The 22,650-nt window shown below is 46.5% G+C and overlaps 1 long non-coding RNA gene across 2 annotated transcripts in view; it reads right to left on the reverse strand.

The window, feature by feature from the left end:
* LOC132664361 (uncharacterized) overlaps nucleotides 1–22,650 on the reverse strand; it is a 78,863-nt gene that overhangs the window by 49,756 nt on the left and 6,457 nt on the right. Inside the window, exon 2 of one of the 2 annotated variants that reach the window (XR_013553380.2) lies at nucleotides 18,495–18,622. The exons of the other annotated variant lie outside the window; for it this stretch is intronic. This is a non-coding gene — a long non-coding RNA (uncharacterized LOC132664361). The remainder of the gene's footprint in view (nucleotides 1–18,494; nucleotides 18,623–22,650) is intronic. 2 annotated transcript variants of the gene reach the window in all.

Consider the following 22,650-nt stretch of genomic DNA (forward strand, 5'->3'; position numbering starts at 1 on the left):
CTGTCTTTATTGCAGCATTATTTACAATTTCCAAATTATGAAAGCAGCCCAAGCGTCCATCATTTGATAAGTGGATAAAGAAGATGTGGCGTATATACACACAATGGAGTATTATTCATCCATAAAAAGTAATGAAATCTTGCCATTTGTAATGGCACGGATGGAGCTAGGGTATAATGCGAAGCAAAGTAGGTCAGAGAAAGACCAATACCTTATGATTTCACTCATACATGGAATTTAAAAACAAAACATAAGAGCAAAAGGGGGAAAAAAGAGAGACAAACCAAGAAACAGACCCTTAACTATAGACAACAAACTGATGGTTGCCAGAGGGGAGGTGGGTAGGGGGATGGGTGAAATAGGTGATGAGGATTAAACAGTACACTTATCATCATGCGCACTGAGTAATATATGGAATTGTTAAATTACTATATTGTACACCTGACACTAATATAACACCATGTTAATACTGTAATTAAAATAAAAATCTTAATAAAAAAATAAAATTGGGGCACCCGGGTGACTCAGTTGGTTAAGCGTCCGACTTGATCTCAGCTCAGGTCATGATCTTGTGGTTGGTGGGTTCGAGCCCCACATCAGGCTCTGTGCTGACAGTGCAGATCCTGCTTGGAATTCTGTCTCTCCTTCTCTCTGCCCCTCCCCTGCTTGTGCTCTCTTTCTCTTTCTCTCTCTCTTTCCAAATAAGCCAGTAAACTCAAAAAAAAATTTTTTTTAATTAAAAAATAAAATTAAAAACATTTATTTATATCTTTAAAACAAATCAGAAAGAAGAGACTGTGTGGGGGTTAAATCCAAGGCAGAGCTTCCAGCTTTTAGGACTTACATAAATTTTGTCTAGAAATCAATGGAGCATTAATAGAAATGCTGACCTACCCCAAACAAAGCATACACCTTCCCTGGGCCAATTGCCCAGATCTTTGCATGGGCCAGTGATGCCTGGGCATTGCTTCTTCAGAATTTAGCTCTTGATTTGTTGCTGCCAGGATTCGGACCAAGGCTTACAAAGGAGGCAGGAAGCTATCGGCACAAAATGGCCACATTGCTTTGTTTTAGAATCTTTGTCTACACACGTGGGTGAAGAAAGCACCACAGAAAGCCTGGGAACGTGTAAGGGAAGCCACTTAGTACAGTGGTAAAGATCATGGGCACTGGCCCAAGTCCTGTGTTTAAACACCTGCTTTGCCCTTTAATAGTTGTTTGACTTAAGAAACTTTTTATTATTTATTTATTTAAAAAATGTTTTTAATGTTTATTTATTTTTGAGAGAGAGAGAGAGCACGAGCAGGGGAGGGGCAGAGAGAGAGGGACACAGAATCTGAGCTGTCAGCACAGAGCCCCATGCAGGGCTTGAACTCACAAACTGTCAGATCATGACCTGAGCTGAAGTCAGATGCCTAACCGACTGAGCCACTCAGGCAGGCGCTCCTACTTAAGAAACCTTTTAAAAAAGTGATACAACCTTATTTCATTCACTGTTACACTACTACAATTTAAATAGGAGTACCGATCTCTCTGTTTGATTGAGGTGTTATTGACATATAACAGTACATTAGTTTCAGGTGTACAAAGTAATGACCCAATGATACGTATATGCTGCAACATGATCACCACAATAGCTAACATCCATCACCTCACAGAGTCACACATTTTTTTTTCTTGTGACCAAAACCTTTAAGTTCTACTCTCTTCGTCGCTTTCAAATATGTGACACAGTCTTGTTAACTATACTCACTGTGCTGTACGTCCCATCCCCATTTAGGGAAGATTTTTTTTTTTTTTTTTTTTTTTTTTACCCTCTCTGAGCCTCAGTTTCTTGATTTGTAAGCTGGACACGCGAAGACACCCACCCATGAGAGAATTTAAATGAGATATGAAACCACCTCGCCCGGGGCAGAGACCCTGCCCCCAGGAAGTGTCTGATAAGGGATGATGGTTGGTGTTTTCGCCTTTGCAGCTGTTCTGGTCTGCTCGTCACTGTCTGCCAAGCTCTAGCAGAGGTACCTCCATGCCCCGGTGGCAGCTTAGTCAAATCGTAGGCAGGAAATGGTGCATCTTCTTTTAGGCTAAGCTCCTAACCAAGCTAGGTTAGGGAAGCCCTTAGCACGAGAGGATGTTCAGAGTGCCACTGACAGATGCACAGGAGAGTGTGGGGAAGGGATCTGGGAAGAGAGGCCAGCGCCTGTGAAGGCCCGGCGATGAGACACGGCGCCTTCCTAGTGCTCCGCGGTTTGTTGTTACTGAAACTTAAGTCCTTTACGTGTTTCCCGCCCTGGTGTCTAGAGGAATGTGTAACACAGAGGAGTGTCGCCATCTACGTCACTTAGAGATTTAAGCGTTTTGAAAAGTTTGTGTCCGTGTATCTGAGTCATACACACACACACACGCACGGAGGCAACATTCTCCAAAAGTTCGATAATTCTTGTCTCAGGAATCAGGACCTGTTTCACAAACTGTGACCCTAGGAGGAAGCCCACTGCTTCTCAGATGCAGGGACCCTGGGAACAATCCTCCCACTGCATATTTTATTTTTTTTTTTAATTTTTTTTTTCAACGTTTTTTTATTTATTTTTGGGACAGAGAGAGACAGAGCATGAACGGGGGAGGGGCAGAGAGAGGGAGACACAGAATCGGAAACAGGCTCCAGGCTCCGAGCCATCAGCCCAGAGCCTGACGCGGGGCTCGAACTCACGGACCGCGAGATCGTGACCTGGCTGAAGTCGGACGCTTAACCGACTGCGCCACCCAGGCGCCCCCCCACTGCATATTTTAAAGCGGCAAACCTGTTAGCTCCAAGTCTAGGCGCTGTGGTCAGCAGTTTGCCTGCATGACGTCAGTTATGCCGTTGTCTTTATCCATTTCCCCTCAACTCAGGCTGTAGGCCACTTCCTGTAGACCTGGAATGTTTGATGGGCAGATGGACCTTATAATACCCTGCCTAACTCGGAGACGGGAGATACTGCTGGCTTGTCGCTCTTGTTGGGGAAGCCTGAATGGAGGCTCTTTGTACCCATGGCCTTGTGACCCAGAAGGGACAAAGACCAAAGGGCCGGCCACCCTGGTGAGGGGGGACAGAGCGCTTTCAGCTTTGGGGCATGGCAGCTCTTCCTTTCCGGCTCTTTGATTCCGTACCCATATCGTGTTCAGCCTTGTTTGCATCCTGTCTCTTTCAAACTATGCCACAGAATGACACCATGTGCAAACAAAAGTATCTTCCCCTAGATCTCCTAAGAAAGAAAGAACGCAAGCAAGAAAGCAAGCAAGCAAGAAAAGAGAAAAGAAACGAAACGAAAAGAAAAAGAAAAGAATAGAAAGAAGAAGAAAGTCCTGTGTCAACCAAATGAAAACCAGGGCAATGTCAGTGTCCTTGGGCCTCCAGATACTGTAACTTATGGGCAAAAATAGCTGCAAAAGGAATCACAGATCCCTCCGGCCCTGACAGCCTGGATCAGGCCAGATGGAGACCACAGGCTCCCCCGCAGGGCCAGGCCTGTGGCTGGCCAGCCTCACCTGCCTGCCCCTTTCCCCAGGTACCATTTTGAAGCCTGGGTTCCTCTGCATTTTTATTCTCTTCTCTCTGGAGTCTGCTGTTCACACGCAGGAGTTACTATGGTAATAGAAAAACCCTGTTGTGTTAGAAATTTTGTAGAAATATCATTTAGGCAGAAGCGTGAAGCTGGTGTGTTTATCTTTTCGTGGGGATGGCAGCCCAGATTCTGAGTTTCCAGGGGAGCTGGAAGAATTCAGGTCTGAGCACAACTGTCCAAACGCCCGGGAAGTGGGTCATCGCCTGGGCCGGTGGACTGGAATGGACCATCCGCCAGGCCTGGGGGAAGCAGGGAAGGCCTGGCGTGGGGCAGAGGACAACACCCTGGCCTCACTCCCTTCAGAAAACTGTCAGCACTCCAGGTGTGCTCATCACCCGGAAGAATCTTGTGAATGAATAAATGAGGATAGGGCCTTATTTTTAGTTTGTTCCCCAAGCTTCCCCTTCTCCCCTTATTAAGGGAGGAGGCTGGACTGAGACCTCCTGAGAGCAGAGCCTAAAGCTTATTTGGGTTTTGCCCCCTCTTCCTCTGCTCCCCATCTGGCCCCAATCCTAGGCTCAGTAAATGCTTATGTTGACTTAACCCATAGCACTGAGAACAGGACAGGCAGATTTCATCAGTGATGTGAGGAATAGAGTGGACAGCCCCTTCTGCAGAGATTTAACTGAGCAGAGTTCCCAGGACAGAGCAGCTTGGAGTTCTCATGTGAGTCTTGAGACCTCTCTCTACAGGGCTGAGCCTCCCCACCTCCCCCAGACAACCCAGGGCAGTTCTTGATGACCTACTATGCCGAACATTTCTGTGCCTCACAGTGTGACCGACTGGCTTATCGGCCCCGCCTCCACTACTCCACCCCTTCCATTGTGTTTTGAGGCTAATTATCTTTTCCTCTGCTCTGCGGCATAAACCACAGGGAGGTGACTTAGGTGTTCACACTAGCGTTTTATCAGAATCATAGTCTCGTGGAGTGTAAGCACTGCCATGGATCTGAAAGATCATCTGGAACCATGAGCGATTCACAATCTTTTTTTCCACCCAGCCCTCTAACAGGATGAAACACACTTCGATCAGGAGGAGGAGCCCTTCTAAAGCGGTGATTCTAACTGGGGGCAGGGTGGGGGGGGGTCACATTTGGAATCACAGAGGGTTGGGGGAGGTACCTGTCAGGTTTGCTTTCTGTCATCTAGAAGGCAGAGGTCTGGGGGAAAGGCAACACAGGGCAGATACATTTTGATAAAGGTGACCAAGGACAGCCTGAACGACACAGCTAGAAGCAGTCCCGAACCCCCTACACCCCATGGTTCTGATATCCCTTTGTGCCGAAAAACACCAACCAAGTTAACAACTAATTGTTTAGATGTGGGAAGCCAGGGGGACCCAATGATGGGAAGCAACCAGAAACACACAGAAAAAAGACAATGCTTTGTGTCAAATTCAGGTCCCTGACTCCCAACCCAGGTTAGGATGTAGCACAGTACATAGCTGCCTAAAAAGGACTATGCTTTCTGAAGGAGAGGAGTAAAGGTATTGATCTGTTCAATCATTAATATGATATTGTGAGGTGCGTCTGGGATTAAGCGTCCGACTCTTGATTTCGGCTCTGGCTGTGAGCTCATGGTTCACAGGTTTGAGCCTCACGTTGGGCTCTACACTGACAGGGTGGAGCCTGCTTGGGATTCTCTCTCTCCCTTTCTCTCTGCCCAACCCCCTCCCTCCCCCCCCCCCCCCCACAGGCACCGTATCTCTCTCTCTCAAATAGATAAACTTAAAAATAAAATAAAATAAATGTGGGATGAAGAAGGAGCCCAGGAGAGCGGTGGGAAAGGCAGGGGACCGCGGGCATCAGCTAGAGCTAGGGAAGCGGAGCCGTGCAGTGGGAGGGCAGAGGCTGTTCTCCGGGATCTGCAGGCTGGGAAGGAGAGGCCTGCAGGGCTGAGGGCCCGCGCTGGGACACCTCTCTCCAGCTGCCTAGTCACTGACATCATGTTGGTCACACACCAGCTCTACCACTTGCCAGCTAAGTGACTCTGGCAAGTTGCGTAAATCTCTCTCTGTGCTTCAATTTCATCTTTCGTAAAAACGGAGACGGCAACGAAAGTCCTCATCTGCCAGGTGACTGTGGGGATCAAGCAAGGTAGTAAGTGTGAAGTGGTAGAAGGTGATCTACTGTGTTAACAACAATGAGTGTATCGCCCTGGCTGGTTTAAGGGTGCCCAGAAAGCCAAACAAAGAATGTCAGAGTTGTTAGAAAACGGGAGCAGTTACCATGGAGAAAATGTATCAAAGCAAAGGGGGTGGCAGGCGGGGGGAGAGGGGAGGTTAACCAGAGCCACCAGACTCTGTCTTGGGCAAGTCAGTGAAGGGGGGGCTTGAGTGTTAAGGCCTCTCATATACCTGCCAAGCTTGGTACCAAACGATTTTCATTCTTTTTCTCCAAGCCCTCCCTGCTCGTAGAGCCTTCCTCCCACCTCCCAGGTATCCGCTCCCATCCCACCCTTTGGCCGTGGGTACAACCTCCCACCACCTGGTGTGGTTCCCTCATGCAAGGACACTTGTATTTGCCACTTTACTGACAGTGGCCATCAGACCTTCCCTGTGCTCAGATCCCTGCCTGTCCCCTGCTAGGTGACAGACGGCTGCATCGAGGAACAAATCTTAGACATTCATGGCATACTGCTTTCTGAGTGCCAGAGTGGCCTTCAAAACCATTTCAGGCGACAGTCACAAAGTTTTAAATTGGTATTCTAGACAAATATGTGGTTTGGGATCAAAGGAAAACAAAGTGCTCATCAGGAAGGATTCCTGGTCATAGCAGAGCGAGCTATTTCTTTCCCAGGGTGACGTTCGCCACACCCAGTTTCCTCTACCTATATGTCCCAAAGACACCTCCCATGCCATCTGTCCTAAACTGATGGCACCATCATATCTTCAAAACCAGCTGGGGCACCTGGGTGGCTCAGTCGGTTGAGCATCCGACTTCAGCTCGGGTCATGATCTCATTGTCCGTGAGTTCAAGCCCCGCGTCGGGCTCTGTTCTGACAGCTCAGAGCCCGGGGCCTGTTTTGGATTCTGTGTCTCCCTCTCTCTCTGACCCTCCCCCATTCATGCTCTGTCTCTCTCTGTCTCAAAAATAAATAAAAGTTAAAAAAAAAAATTAAAAAAAAAACAACCAGCTTCCCCTTTGTTCCTTTTCACAGGTGCTGGCAGCCCCCACGATTAATCAGATCTGAAACGGGTCGTTCATTCTTGATTCCCCCCTCTTCCTGAACACCCTGCCACCATTCAACCGCGTCTGCTAAATTTGGGGTGACCAAGTGCTACGGTCTGATAGGATGTGTTACCCCCAAATTGGTATGTTGAAATCCTAATCTGCAGTGAGATGGTATTTGGAGGTGGGGCCTTTGGGAGGTACTTAGGCCATGAGACTAGCACCCTCACGAATGCAACTAGTGTTCTTATAAAAGAGACCCGACGAGAGAGCTCCCAAGCCCCCTTGTGCCATGTGAGGATACAAGAAGTCTGTGACCTGGAAGAGGGCCCTCACCTGACCATGCTGCCACCCTGGTCTTGGGCTTTCAGCTTCTAAAATTATGAGAAGTTTGGGGCGCCTGGGTGGCTCAGTCGGTTGAGCCTCCAGCTTCGGCTCAGGTCATGATCTCACGGTTCGTGAGTTCGAGCCCCGCGTCGGGCTCTGCGCTGACAGCTCAGAGCCTGGAGCCTGTTTCAGATTCTGTCTCCCTCTCGCTCTGCCCTGACCCTGCTTGTGCTCTGTCTCTCTGTCTCTAAAATAAATAAACATTAAAAAAAAAAAAATTAAAAAACAAAATACATTTGAAAAAAAAAATTAAAAAAATAAAAATAAAATTATGAGAAGTTTCTGTTGTGTATAAGCCACCCAGGCTGTGGTATTTTGTTCGAGCAGCCTGAATGGACTAAGGCACCAACTGTCCCAGTTTTCCTGGGACTGAGGAATTTCCCAGGATGTGAGACCTTCAGTGCCAACATTAGGGAAGTGTTATGGACGTAATGTTCTAGGCAAAATTCTGGGAAGGATGTGACCCTTAAGCATTCATATAGCAGTCAGTGTTATGCCACATCCATTATCTCTCAGAATTTGGGGGCTCTTGTTAACATCCACTGCAAGTCTCTGCCTCTGAACTTAGGGGCTTCACCTCCCACCCCTGCCCAACCTCCGAAATCTCTGCCCACCTGCATGTAGATCAGAAGTGCTAGGAAACGGGGCTTCTGGGTGGCTCAGTCAGTTAAACGTGCGACTTCAGCTCAAGTTATGATCTCAGTTTGTGAGTTCAAGCCCCATGTCGGGCTCTGTGCTGACAGCTCAGAGCCTGGAGCCTGCCTCAGATTCTGTGCCTCCTTCTCTGTCTGCCCCTCCCCCACTCACGCTTTGGCTCTCTCTGTCTCTCAAAAAGAAACAAACATTATGGAATTTTTCCTTAAAAAAAAAAAAAGCGTTAGGAAACTCTGAGCCTTGGAAGCAGTTCTCTGGAGTGGTGTACAAATGCCCCAGCCCCCTCTCTTTGGAAAGGATAATTTGGAGATGTGTTATTTTACACCATCTCTCAGTTTCGCCACACATTTAAGCAGGTGATTCGCTGCCTGCCCCTCTCTCTGGGTCGCTTCCCTGCCGGCGCTCCCTGTACTTCTCAGATAAACTACTTGCCCCCCAGTCTGCTTCCGGGGAAGCCCAAGCAAAAACAGTCACCCGAGGAGAAGCCCTACATTGGAGCTTGTAGATCAGAACTATTCAATAGAGCTTCCTGCGCGATGTGAATGGTCTAGATCTTCGCTGTCCATAGCGAGCGTCACTGGCCACGGATGGCTATGAAGCATTTGAAATGTGGCTAGTGGGGCTGATAGGCTGAATTTTCAAGTTTACTCAATTTTAACTAACTTATACTTTACTAGCCACATGTAGCTTGTGACTATCATATCGGAGAGCACACATTAGGGGTCAATCATACCTTTCTCTTTATAGAAGTAAAAAGTGTTTTGATTTCTTAAAAAACAAGGGTTGGGGATTGATAAGAAGAAGGGGTGTGGAAGAGGTGGGGTGAAAACCCCGGTTGTTGACAATTCCCTTTCCCCTGGGTCTGTGGAAAAAAGTTGTGTAGTTGGAGGATGATTCACTGATGCTGTCCATAAAAGATAGGACTCACAAATCATAGACTTACCTGCGTTAATTATAAATAAGGCTGGCACCCCTCAGGATGCTCTTAGGTCTTGTAATTAGTTCATATAAAATCACTCAAGTGTTCTCTCAGTAAAGTTCAAGCTACATCCAAGCTACTTTAGTACCTCCTGTTCTTTCAGCCACATGTTCTTAGAGACGAGGTTTCCCATGACCTTGAGTTTATTAGGTCACCAAGAGAGGTTGAGAACGACCTCCTTGGCAGGCACGTTGAATACATCTTCCTAGGAGAGAGTGTTTGCTAATAACCATTTGTAGTGCTGAGAAAAAAATTAAAATCTCTTCCCAAAGTCAGGCTGTTCACACAAACCGAGGGCCCTTGTAATTATGCAGAGTTTTGTGTTGTGACCGGTTGTGCCTCTTGCTGTTGTTGAGACAGAGGATGCAGTATGGCGACAGGTAAGTGCTTGGGCTTTGGGCCACCGTGACCTAGGGCAGACACCTGACACTTCCTCTATGTGACTGTGACCCTTCGTCACTTAATCTTTCCCCATCTGTACAATGGGCATAATAGTTGTCCCTAATACCTGCCCCACTGCAGCGGTGTGAAAAGAGTAAACGAAACAATGGAAGGAGAGGTCGGCACATTGCCTGGCATCCAGAAGGCACTCGGTAATTAACATCACCCTCACCAGTGGCAGCCCACAGACCCGAGTTCCAATCCCAGATCGTGTGACCTTAGCCAAGTTGCCTAACCTCTCTGTGTCGCCATTTCCTCATTTTTAAAGTAGGGATGATCTCGAGCTTGAAGGATAGCGTAGAACACAGATCATTCGTAGGCAGTACTTGGTATGCAAATCGGTACTAATTGTGTAATTATTATTCTACCCTTTTCCCCCTGTAGTGATAGGCACATAGTGGAAGTGGAATGAACACTTTCTAACTTGATTTTTCCCTCCTCTGCTGAAAAATGCTAGGCCTCTTTGAAATCGCATTAGTGAACTCTGAAATTTGAGTTGCAGTCTATCAAGCTACGTCAAGGGTATTCCCTCATTTGACCTCTTGTTTTTTTCTGAATGTAGTCAGGGATAAATTTTGTATTTTATATGGCAATTTCAGTCAGATTTTTTGGGAGGGGGCTAGGAATAAACCAACATTATATGAGTACTCTGTGTCCAGCACTGGGTCCAGATTTACCTATATAATCTCATTTTGTCTTCATAACAATTCTTCGTTGTTCCTCTAAGGGGCTAGTCTCATACCCATTTCAAAGGTAGGGAAACCGAGGCAAAGGGTGGCCGAATGGGTGGTACAAGATCATACAGGGCAAAGCCATGTTTCAAAGCCAAGCTGTCTCTCTCCAGAGCCCCAGGTCTCTGATCGTCTGCTATCTCCACACGATGTGAACTTTTCCTCTTCCTCAAGGGGCTCAATCCTGGCCAAATCTTGCTAAAATGGGTGTGGCCACATCCACTTAAGCTCTTCTGAGTGTCTCTGTTCTTTCCTCTCCTTGACCCGCTAGATCCCAGCAGCAGTTCAGGCCCTGGTCTCCCTGCCCTCGAGGTCTAGGTGGACAGCAGCTGTCCCCACTTGTCACATCATGGCGGTAGATCCTGTGCTTGCTTCTCTGTGGTTAAAGAGCTCAGTGAAGCATATAATGCTATAATGGATTTCCAGTTGCTTTAGCTAACGTCCTAGCTCTGGTTTCCTGCTCTGGTTCCACTGCAGGCCTTTACCATTCTGATGGAGACCCGGTAGCACAGATTGGGGGGTAAGTGGTAATGCGGTGCATGCATGCTGCAGGGAGTCAAAAGCAGGTTTTTGGTTCGGTCTAATCTCTCTTGTCTGTCTCTATCTCTCTGCCTCTCTCTCCAACAAACTGTTTATTACACAGATGCAAATGTGTTGCAAAACTCCCCCTTTTTAAAAGCAAGATGGGGGTGCCTGGGTGGCTCAGTCGGTTGAGCGTCCGACTTCAGCTCAGGTCACGATCTCGCGGTCCGTGAGTTCGAGCCCCGCGTCGGGCTCTGGGCTGATGGCTCAGAGTCTGGAGCCTGCTTCCGATTCTGTGTCTCCCTCTCTCTCTGCCCCTCCCCCGTTCATGCTCTGTCTCTCTCTGTCTCAAAAATAAATAAACTCTAAAAAAAAAAAAAAAAAAAAGCAACATGGCGGCTCATTTCCAGGCTGCTCTGGTGGGTTGAACAATAACCATATATGGGCCAGATCCGGGCTGCATGTCACATAATTCACATTCTTGGCTTCTTGAGTCACTGTCATTATCTAACCTTTCCAGAGAGCCTGCAGTGTGTGGGCATGGATGGACAGGAAATCAGAGAAGCCCCATCTGGGTGCGCATCTGCTCGGGGACCTCTTTACCTGTTTCTGGAGAAAGAGTTTCACATTTGCAGTAACATGACTGAAAAATTCTTGCCTTAGAATCTAAGGCCTCTTTAACTCTGGAGGGAACTATCAGAGGTTCCAAATAGAGACAGATTGTAAAACTGTTCTACAGTGAGAATCATTCTCCAAATCCGGTCTTCATGCCAAACCTCTTCCTATTCCCTTTAATCTCAAAACTATTGAGACAGATTCTTCTTCTGCCCTCAGTCCAGCCCTCCTCAAACGGGAAGCACCTTTGGAAGCTTTCTTTTGGAAAGTTATCCCTACGTGGTGGAACGCGTCCCTGCCCCTCTCCTTATCTGTCCGTGTGCCCCCCACCCCCATCTTTGCCCCCTGGTTTGTGTAGAAAGCCTTAATAAGAAACAGTCTGTGAGAGTTTTCCAGGGCTCTGCAGTGAGGTGAGGTGGGGGAGCTCATCCCATCCCAATGGTCCCTGTGTGAGGTCCAGGCTTAGGGTTGGGATACCCACATTCTCCTGAGGAACTGGTTGGCTACTATCCTAGGGACCCTGTCAACGAACTCTGGGCTCACGCACTTGAAGGCCCATGGGGCATTTCCCATGAGGAGCGTGGGCTGGGTGGGCCACGTGACAACTGAGAGCACGTGTGTCCTTCAGAGGGGAGCTGTCAGCTCCAGCTGATGCTGCCATCTGGGAAGGCAGGCCCAGCATTGTTGTACCTTCCATATCTTCTGATTGTTTTTTTTAAAGAGAAGCCAGAAATGCTTTCGAACAATATGAAATGTCTCAATTTGTTAAGGTTGGCGACCATCCAACTGAAACATGAACAAATAGTACTGGAAGGACCCAAACAACATATCAGTGGGCCACATTTGGCCCACAAGCCGCCATTTGCAACTTTAGGCAAACCCTCCTGGCATTGACTACTGAACCCACATGCATGGCCTACACTTAGCAAGCCTAGAGGATGTTGTGGCATGCATTTTTTTACTCGATGGTATTTCAGTCTTCGTCTTCTGTATCCTTGTTTCCGTTTTTGTTTTTTCCATCCTCATCACTTAATCCTGTTGAATATTATCTTGTTAAATTGCATGTGCCACTGAAGAGAGCTTTCTGGAATAAGAAAGCGAAGTCATCCACTACTTGTCTGCAGCACGCCTTTCTGCCCCGTTTCCCCACGCCTGCCCGTTTGGACAGGTCTTCAGATGAATGCCAATTAGTCTAAGACAATCATAGTAACTCCACTCCTCTTGCCAATGACTGGGTTGGGCATAGTCATGTGACACACCTCTGACCAATGAGATGTAAGATAAAATCGGAGGGAAGGGGATGCACCATGGGAAAGTTTTCCTTGGTGAAAAATCTCCTGAGTTCCTGATGCCCTTGTCAGTCCCAGAACTAGCAACCCAGGGCCTCCCTCCCTCTGCGTCTGGTCAGGTGAAATAGTTTTTCTTCATATTGAAGCTACTTTTGGTCAGGTTTTTCTATTGTTTGCTACCAAAAGCATCCAAACTGATATAGAAAAGAAAATTTCTGGGTCCCGAACCATGCTCCACTCAAGAGATGAGATTACTTATCTATCAGTGGGCCCAGGCTGACTGCCCCTTGAGGCCTCTTACATGGAGAAAACCGAAGACTCTGCCCTCTCTGCCAGGTACTTGGGAACAGATCACAGGCACATTCATTTGGCGACATTTACCAAATGCCTCCACGTGCAACACTCACCTCCAACAACCATGTGGGTAGGGGCAGGAGGCACCAGATGTGTGACAACCTCACAGAATTCCAAAGATGAAAGCTGGAGGGAGTCCTTGCTTAAAAGGGCCAGGTGAATACATTTTCATCTCACAACCTCTCAGGATTCCCAAACTGTCAGGATTGGGCCAGCTTGGGCCTCCCTCCTTTCCTGTAGCAACATTTTAGCCTCTTCCTCTACCATCAACTAGAAAGTGTGGTTAGAGACACCTGGCGGAGGTGTCCAGGGCTTAGCCAGCCTTGAAGGGGCTGCAGTGAGGAGACGTGGAGGGTGTTCACTACATTCCACAGCGGCCACCCTATGGTCTGGGAGTCCTTCTCCCTAACTCTAGGTTCCTCCCAATATCTTCCATCTCCTGAACCCATTAACGCTACAGAAAACCCTACGAGGAATGATGATAATACTAACAGCAGCAGTAATGGTAGGGATGATTAATCCCGAGTAGGACTGTGTGCGTCAGACCCTGTTCTAAGTGCTTTACTTCTATCAGCTCGTGTAACTCTCACAGCAACTCACGACTTAGGGGATAAGTTGTCCCCATTGTACACATGAGGGAACTGGGGCCCAAGTCACGTAGCTAGTCCCCTCACAAAGCAGGGATTCGAAGCGAGCGGGTATGGTTCCCAGGGCTAGCACTGTCCCACCCAGGGCTAATTGCACCCACTGCTGGTGTGGAAAGAGGGGATAGGAAAACGTTTACTTCTCACTCTCTGCATGACTTGGATTTTTTAAAAAATCTTGAACATGCACTACTTTGGGCTGGGTTACAAATATTAGACATGACAGCGACCACACACTCTTGGGAGCATGTGTCTAAAGACTGTACATCTTAACCTCTGACATGCTGCCCCTCGTACAAGCCTATGTGTCCCATTCCTCCAAATTTCTACCATCCTCCACACTGAGGAGACACTAGAAGAAGAGAGATAAAGGGTGGATTCTACAGGAACCATATGGTCCCCAGATAACCTTGGCTAGAGCACCTCTGACCTGGGGAAGGGGTGAAGTGGAGAATTAGTCAAGTAAAGATGCAAGGAAGGTGAACTTGGGCGGGGCATTTGTCTTCGCTCTTAGATTGCAGGGTTTATAGCATGAGGGTCAGAAGCCACTGATACGTTTCTACAAAGCAAGCATCTGATTTCTTGGGTAGGTGTCTTTCTTCATTTAGATGCATGTGCCAGTACTATGGCTATGTAACAGTTACCCCCTCAATTCGGTGGCATAAACAGCTACCCATCACGCTTATGGATTCTGTGGGTCAGAAATCCAGCCGAGGCAGAATGGAGATAACTTGCTGTGTCTGCTCCGCAGTGCTGGGCCTCAGCTGGAAGCCTTGAAGGCTGAGGGCTGGGATCCTCTGAAGGCTCGTTCACTTGCGTGTCTGGTGGTCAGTGCTGCCTGTTGGCCGAAGGTCTCAGTTCCTCTCCATGTGATCCCTCTACTTGGACTAGTCTTGGCTTCCTCACTGCATGGTGGCTGGATTCCAGAAGTGAACGTTGAGAAGATGGCGGGGAAGGGAAGGAGAGAGAGAAAGACAAGCACCAAGTGGAAGCTTTACCCTTCTTGGGATCTAGCAGCCTAAGTCACACAGTTTCACTTCCGCCATTCCCCAGTAGTCAGCACAGTCACAGGCTCGTGCCTAGACTCAAGGGAAAGGAAAACAGACTCTACCTCTCAGTGACTGGGTGTCAGTCGCACTGTAAGAAGGACAGGCTGTATGAGATAGATATCTCCATCTTTGGAAAACCATCTGTCCTGTCATATGAGGATGACAGCAGCAGTAGAATGTCAGGTGTCATCGACCAGAGAGACCACCCGCCCCTGTTATAGCTTTGAAAACACTCCTCACACTAGTTTTAACAATTACCCATCCTACAGGTGTGCTGTTTCAAAGGGGCACATGCACCCCCATGTTGATAGCAGCACTATCGACAATAGCCAAAGGATGGAAAGAGCCCAAATGTCCATTGACTGAAGAATGGATAAAGAGGATGTGGTATATGTATAATGGAGTATTACTCGGCAATCAAAAAGAATGAAATCTTGCCATTTGCAACTACATGGATGGAACTAGAGGGTATCGTGCTAAGTGAAATCAGTCAGAGGAAGACAAAAATCCTATGACTTCACTCATACGAGGACTTTAAGACACAGAACAGATGAACACAAGGGAATGGAAGCAAAAACAATATAAAAACAGGGAGGGGGACACAACATAAGAGACTCTTAAATATGGAACAAATGGGCACCTGGGTGGCGCAGTCGGTTAAGCGTCCGACTTCAGCCAGGTCACGATCTCGCGGTCCCTGAGTTCGAGCCCCGCGTCGGGCTCTGGGCTGATGGCTCGGAGCCTGGAGCCTGTTTCCGATTCTCTGTCTCCCTCTCTCTCTGCCCCTCCCCCGTTCATGCTCTGTCTCTCTCTCTCTGTCCCAAAAATAAATTAAAAAAAAGTTGAAAAAAAAAATTTAAATATGGAACAAACAGAGGGTTTCTGGAGGGGTGGTGGGACGGGGGGTGGGCTAAATGGGGAAGGGGCATTAAGGAATCTACTCCTGAAATCATTGCTGCACTATATGCTAACTTGGATGTAAATTTAAAAAATAAAAATAAATAAAAATAAAATAAACAAGTAAATAATGCATTTAATTTGTTAAAAAACCAAACAATTACCCATCCTTCCCTTCCATCAGAGTCTTGTTCTGAGCCAGTTAATCTGAGAAACCGGTCTCTGTTCACAGATGCTAATGGGTTACTCATCTCCTAAGACCTAATTGCAACAAATAGGGACCTGCTTTTTGGAGACATGATTACTTGGCCTAAGAAGTGCCTTAATAATGGTCCCAGAAGAAGGGAGTGGGCACAACTGGCTCTCTTTTGGTGCCGCTCAGCTCATACTGGGTGGACAGCCACTTGTCTCTCTGAATGCCAAGCAAGGATCTGTATGACAGTTCAATTAGTGTAAGATTGCTAAGAGCAGGTACTCACGACATACCTGAGCGTGTAGAGGGGAGCACACAGAAGTCCTTTATCTTCTGGATCAAAGATGTTAACAATAATGGTGTCGAAGTGGTAGAATTAGGAGTAATTTTTGTTCTCTAATTTTCTCTATTTTCTAATTTTTTCATGAGTACGTATTACTTTTATTTTATTTTTTTTTTAATGTTTATTTTGAGAGAGAGAGAGAGAGAGAGACAGAGTGCGAGCAGGGGAGGGGCAGAGAGAGAGGGAGACACAGAATCCAAAGCCGGCTCCAGGCTCTGAGCTGTCAGCACAGAGCCCGATGCGGGGCTCGAACCCATCAGCCGTGAGATCATGACCTGAGCTGAAGTCGGACGCCCAACAGACTGAGCCACCCAGGCGTCCCTGTATTACTTTTATAATAAAAGAAAGAACATTTTTAAAACTTTCATCAGTAAGAGATAGGCCGACAGGAAACCTTGGCTCCAACCCTTCTCTGTCACTATCATTGTGACCTCTGCCAGGGCCCTAGAGAGACAGCTCTCTGACTTTGTTCAGCCAGGTGTCAATGTTGATACCATACCTAACTCCTGCTCCATCACAAGGTTGTCACGATTATCTCATGGGTGAGCAAATGCAAAACATTTGGAAAAGGCATTATTGCAAAAATACTATTTCTTGCTATTTGCCCTTTTTCCCCCTGAATAAGCTAGACTTCCCCAAAACGATAAAAGTGAAGCCAAGTTGTTTACTTGTTCACCCTAACATCCATGGCCATTGTGGAGGCAGACGCCGAAATATAGGTTTCACAACATATTTAGAAATCCTGTGAAGCTCCTATCACAAATAGAATTTCCTTTAGCATTTTCTTCTTTGGCCTTCTCGACGTCTATCTTACAACTCTATGCAGGACCTGTGAGCTAATAAATAATGTATTCAAAGAATTCTGCAAATCCAGAAAGGTCACCATTTGTACACCATCAGTCTATCAACAGAAATTTTTGGCTTAAAGTAAAAAAGCAGGTTTATTTTGGTGACTGGTGACTTGGAATACCAGCTGCAAAAAAGGAATGGGAAATGAAGGCCTGCCACCTAATCCCTTTCCAAATATTCATTTAAAGTCCAACTTTCATCAGAGTGGGTGAGTCTTCATGGGTGAAACCTTGCCAGATGGATTGCTGGTGGGAATGCAAACTGGTGCAGCCACTCTGGAAAACAGTATGGAGGTTCCTCAAACAGTTAAAAATAGAACTACCCTAGGACCCAGCAATTGCACTACTAAGTATTTATCCAAGGGATACAGACAGGTATGCTGTTTTGAAGGGGCACCTGCACCCCAACGTTTATAGCAGCACTATTGACAATAGCCAAATTATGGAAAGACCCCAAATGTCCATCGACAGATGAAAGGATAAAGAAGACGTGATATATATACACAATGGACTATTACTTGGCAGTCAAAAAGAATGCAATCTTGCCATTTGCAACAACATGGAGGGTATTATGCTAAGCGAAATTAGTCAGAGAAAGACAAATATCATATGACTTCATTCATATGTGGAGTTGAAGATACAAAACAGATGAAAATAAGGGAAGGGAAGCAAAATAATATAAAAACAGGGAGAGGGGCAAAACATAAAGAGACTCTTAAATGCAGAGAACAAACTGAGGGTTGATGGAAGGGTTGCTGGAGGGGTTGGGCTAAATGGGTAAGGGGCATTAAGGAGGACACTTGTTGGGATGAGCCCTAGGTGTTATATGTGGGGGATGAATCACTGGCTTCTACTCCTAAAATCATTATTGCACTATATGCTAACTAACCTGGATGTAAATTTAAAAAATTAAATTAAAAAAAAAAAAAGAAAGCTTGCCAGATGGGTACATGAAGATTGGGAAAGCGGCATAACCTGCAATTGAGACGAGTTGGGTTGCTACAAGCCTTCATTAAGAACTGAGGGTATGGAGGCCGCTGGGTGGCTCAGTCAGTTAAGCATCCAACTTCCTCCTAGGTCGTGATCTTGTGGTTCATGAGTTCAAACCCTGTGTCGGGCTCTGTGCTGACAACTCAGAGCCTGGAGCCTGCTTCAGATTCTGTGTCTCCCTCTCTCTCTCTGCCCCTCCCCATCTCGTACTCTGTCTCTCTTTCAAAAATAAATAAACATTAAAACAATTTTTTAAAATAAAAAGAACGGAGAGTATGCACAGCCTGCCGTGGGTGTCAGCTCTGTTATGGCCTGGAGTCCCAGGCCCTGCCTGCCTCGTGGCACAGCTGAAGAGGTTAATGACCCCGCAGAGACTCAGGACCACTCACCACCAGCTCCTTGGATCCCAGAGCAATCCCGACTGAGGCCCTAAGCCTTGCACAGAAGCCCCGTCCTTGCCCCCAAGCTGGGAATGACTTGTATCGATGACTTCAGTCTCACCGGTTTCTTATGTTTCAACAGCCCCACTCTTCCCTCGTCCTGTGCCGTGAACATGACCTGCAACAGGCACTCTCACCCAGAATCCATGAAACAGACGATATCCCCATTCTCCCAATGAGGAATGTAATTTAGAGTCGTCAGAGGACTTGCCAAAGGCACACGCCAATGGCAAAGTCAAGTGTGCCCATCCCAAATCCCTTCCTTTTGGCCCGTGTGCAGCCCTGCGTCCCCAGCTCCCGCTGGATCCCCGGGGTGAGCTTCCACCCCCTCCTTCCGCCCTCACCGTCTCCGTTCAGTAGCACCTGTGTCTTCTCCAGGGCACGTCACTGTTGCTTCCTGTGTGCTGCGGGCTTGGCCGCTTCGGAGGTATAATCACTGGGTGTCAGGGAATTTGGTCGGGAGAAATTTCACCTTATCGGGAGAAAGGAACACTTTCATTCCTTTCTCCGCCTGAACAAACACAGCTCACCACCGGGAAACACAGTATTGGCCATTTCCCCTTCTCTCCAGGCCGTGGGATGCCCTCAGGTCTCTGACTTCCAATATCTGGCCTAGGATGCAGCCGGTTTCTTTCAAAATAAGGGGTCCTGTCTTTGGAAGATGGCACCCTGACCTCACAAGAGCTGTGCTAACCGTACTCAGAGCAACTCTCACAGTGAAAAGGTGAAAACCTCAAGCACAGAAAAGCCACCTGGATCTCTCCTGCTGTCCTTAAACAGGGTGGTCCGGCAGGGAAGTCTGATTTGTATTGTTTTCAAAACCTAACATTTTGTTTGTTTTCCATCAGGGTAGGCTAGTCAACAGTGAGCAAAGCCTTTCTTATGGCTAAGAACACAGGGAGAATTCTAAACCAGTTTTTAAAATTGAAAACGGACATCCGGCCCAGGAATCTTACCCTACAAGACAGAAATACACGTTTGCATGTTCTGTCTCAGTTGCTTGAGAAGAGGCTCCCGTATCTTGTGACCAAAGGCCTCTGGTCCCAGAGGCTGTGTGGCTCTGGTTCCTGACAGGCCTAGAATTCCAGCTTCTAATCTTTTGCAGACCTCAGTATGGACAGACTAAACTTGAAATGTCTGCAAAGGCACTACATGTGCTGGCTCTTTTCTGGGCTCAAGTTCATGCCTTGATTGCACGAACTGTCTTCCCTGGAGAGGCAGACTTATTCCACTCCAGGTCTTTAATCATTGTTTATACGAGGCTTGATCAAACTTCTGAAGGGCAATTGGTTTTAAATAAGCAGTCACAGGCTCAGCTGAGGTCTAAAAAATACATTTTCATTCTATTGTAGTGGCAGGATACACAGAAAATTGCACGGGGATCAGAGAAAGTAAGAGAGGAGAGGGTCAGCTCAGGACAGGAAGAGAATACATGTGTCCACAAATTACACAATCTACAATTACGTAATACATTAGCAAGTAACACTCTAGGTCCCAAACTCTCTGGGAGGAAAAAAATAATAACTTGTTTTCCTCTTCCCTTGTCCTTTTCTTCCTTCTCAACAGTGAAAATGAGTTATGATGCAAAATCATATTGCTCTAAACCTGTTATCAACACCCACCCTTGGAGACAATATTAAACAAGCAGAGAATGACTATTCTCCATTTAATTCTCCTGTAACACCGTTACTATAACTACCACTACTAAGTACGACATCCGGATAGGCCTTCTCAGATTACAAAACTCTTCTTATTCCATTTGTCACTCCAAAAAAACTCTGACTCTTTGTTGCCATGATCCTCACTTCGGAGATGAGTCAATCCATCAGTTTCTCACTATGTAGACAGGAAAGGTCCAAATCTACACTCTCTGATGATACTGTGGATTGGGATTTGGGGATGGCTGCCCCCTCCGTTTCTACCCTTAGACCCTCTAGAGAGTGACCAGCACACCGTGTGTGAGTAGTGGCCACCAAATTCTGTCTGGTCATCAAATTGTTGCAGAACAGTCTTAAACCTAGAGGTTTAACACTACAACCTCTTTCTTGTATGTCACAATTTTGTAGATCAGGAATTCAGAGAGGACTTGATAAGGTGGTTCTTCTGCCTGTGGTGTAGACTGAGTCATTCGGTGGTATTCAGCCGGAGTGAGCTGGTCTGGAAGATCCACGACAGCTTGCTCACATAAATGGTGCCCTGGCAGGGATAGCTGGGAGGCTGTGGCTTTCTTCCTCTCCCAGCAACCTCCAGACCTCTCCATGCAATCTCCCCAGCAAGGTTGTTGGACTTCTTACCTGGAAGATTAGGCCTCCAGATCCAGTGTTCTGGGAGACAGGAAGTGAAAGCTGTCTGACTCCTAAGGCCTGGACACGGTCAAAGCAGTCCCAGACCCTGCCCTGATTTGAGAGGGATGGCAAATGTACCTAATGTTTGCACAACCCCATAGAAACCACACAAGTCCAAGACTGAAGCTATTTGATGATGATATCTCAATAGTTGTCTATGGATACTCACAGTTTTGAGCAATTTTGATTCACAAGGGAGAAAATGCATATTGTCTGCTTCGGGGACCACAAATTTCTACCCTTCAACAAATGACCAGCTTTGGATTTCCCAGAGTACAGTGTATGTGACTGTCAACTGGCCACCCCCAAGAAGACTAAAAGAAGAGAGAGTTCTGGGGTGGTTTATGAGGCCTGGATTTTCAACAGCTCGTTCCTTCCCTTAAGCAATGCCCAAATCCTGATCCCCTGAACCTGTAAATGTTACTATATATGGCAAAAAAAAAGAGACCTTGCAGATGTGTTTAAATGAAAGATTTTGAGATGGAGAGATCATCCTAATGACCTGTGGGTGCCCAACATGATCACAAGGATCCTGATAGTAGGAAAGCAGGAGACCAGGGCGGGTAGCAGGAGATGTGATGCAGAAGCAAGTGGTCTGAGTGATGTGAGGAAGGGACCACGAGCCAGGGAATGTGGGCAGACTCTAGGAGCTGGGAGAGGCAAGGAACGCATTTTCGGCTAGAGCTTCTAGAAAGTACCAGGCCTGCCAACATCTTGATTTTAGTGCTGTAAAATTCATTTTAGATTTCTGATCTCTAGAACCATACCGTGATAAATGTGTGTTGTTTTAAGCCACCGAGTTTGACCAATGTGTTACAGTAGCAGAAGGAGACTAAAACCTTCCTCTAAAGCATAGCTAAGAGATTACAACATCTCATGGGATTTGTATCAACAAAGGAGTCAACCTAATAAATAAAATATAGCAAAATCTTCTTCTGCCCGGCGAGAAGTTACAATTTAGCTTTCTACCCTCCACTAGATCCCTGTTAACGCACTGCACTCTTCGATTTACTCTCCCTTCCTTTCTAAGGGGAACGTCTTCCAGGGAAAAGAATGAAAACTAACCAAGAGCTAAAGACCATCTTCTAATGACCGAGGGAAGGAAGAACAGTGGATTTTGTTTTTGTTAAATAACACTTCTAAACTCAGAAGAGTGGTTTGACTGGGTGGGGGAGGGTATCTCTTTTAAGAACAAGGCCATTAAACATTGAATGCATTTCTTAAGAATTATCTGAGTGATTCAGTTGACTTTTCACATCAGAGAATAGAGCTTAACTAATATCTTTTTTTTTTATATAGCGAAATACTGTTGGGGATTTATGTAATAATGCTTATTTGCTTTTGATGAGTACTTAACAGATCACTGTGAATTTTAAGGCTCATAACAAGTAAGCTTGTCTTTCCCTCAGAGAGCAGGGAAGAGAAGGCTCATCCAGATCCCACCCTAAGTCATAAGCCACTTGCCTTCCTCTAAACCTCTCAAGTCACTGTCAATGTTCTTACCTAACTTCCTGCTCCTCACCCAACAAGAACTGGGGAGTTGGAAGTGGGTTAAATGGAAAATGAATACGATATTTGCCCGTATCAAGGAACAATTTGGTCTCAGTTTAAGCAAACTGACCTTCAAGACAATAGGGAGGGAGCCTGGGTGGCTCGGTCAGTTGAGCGTCTGACTCTTGATTTGGGGTCAGGTCATGATCCCAGGGTCGTGGGAGTGAGTCCTGTGTTGGGCTCCTAATTGAGCATGGAACTGCTTAAGAGTCTCCCCTCTCTCTTTCCCTCTACACCCCCACTCAAAAGTTGAAAAAAAAAAAAACAAAAAAAGACAACAGGGAAATATGAATATGAACTACTGTGGTATTAGGTGATAAATGCATGGTGAGCGTGTTGAAAATGCTATCTGTTAAAGATGTGCCTCTGACATATTTATGGGTACCATGACATGTTATCTGAAACCTACTGTACTTCCCTATCCCCGGCTCCTAGAGTTATAATGACAGATGACAACCTGTTGAAGCTGGATGACGGGGTCCCTGGGGTTTCACTTTACAATTCTTTCTACTCCTGTGTGTGCTTTGAATTTTCTATGATTAAAAATAAAGAGAAAAAGAACTATGGCCTTGGGCCCCAGGAAAAATACCATGGAGATCTCATT

Source organism: Panthera onca, chromosome F2 (genome assembly GCF_046562875.1).
Source record: "Panthera onca isolate mPanOnc1 chromosome F2, mPanOnc1 haplotype 2, whole genome shotgun sequence".
In the NCBI taxonomy this organism is placed as follows: domain Eukaryota; kingdom Metazoa; phylum Chordata; class Mammalia; order Carnivora; family Felidae; genus Panthera; species Panthera onca.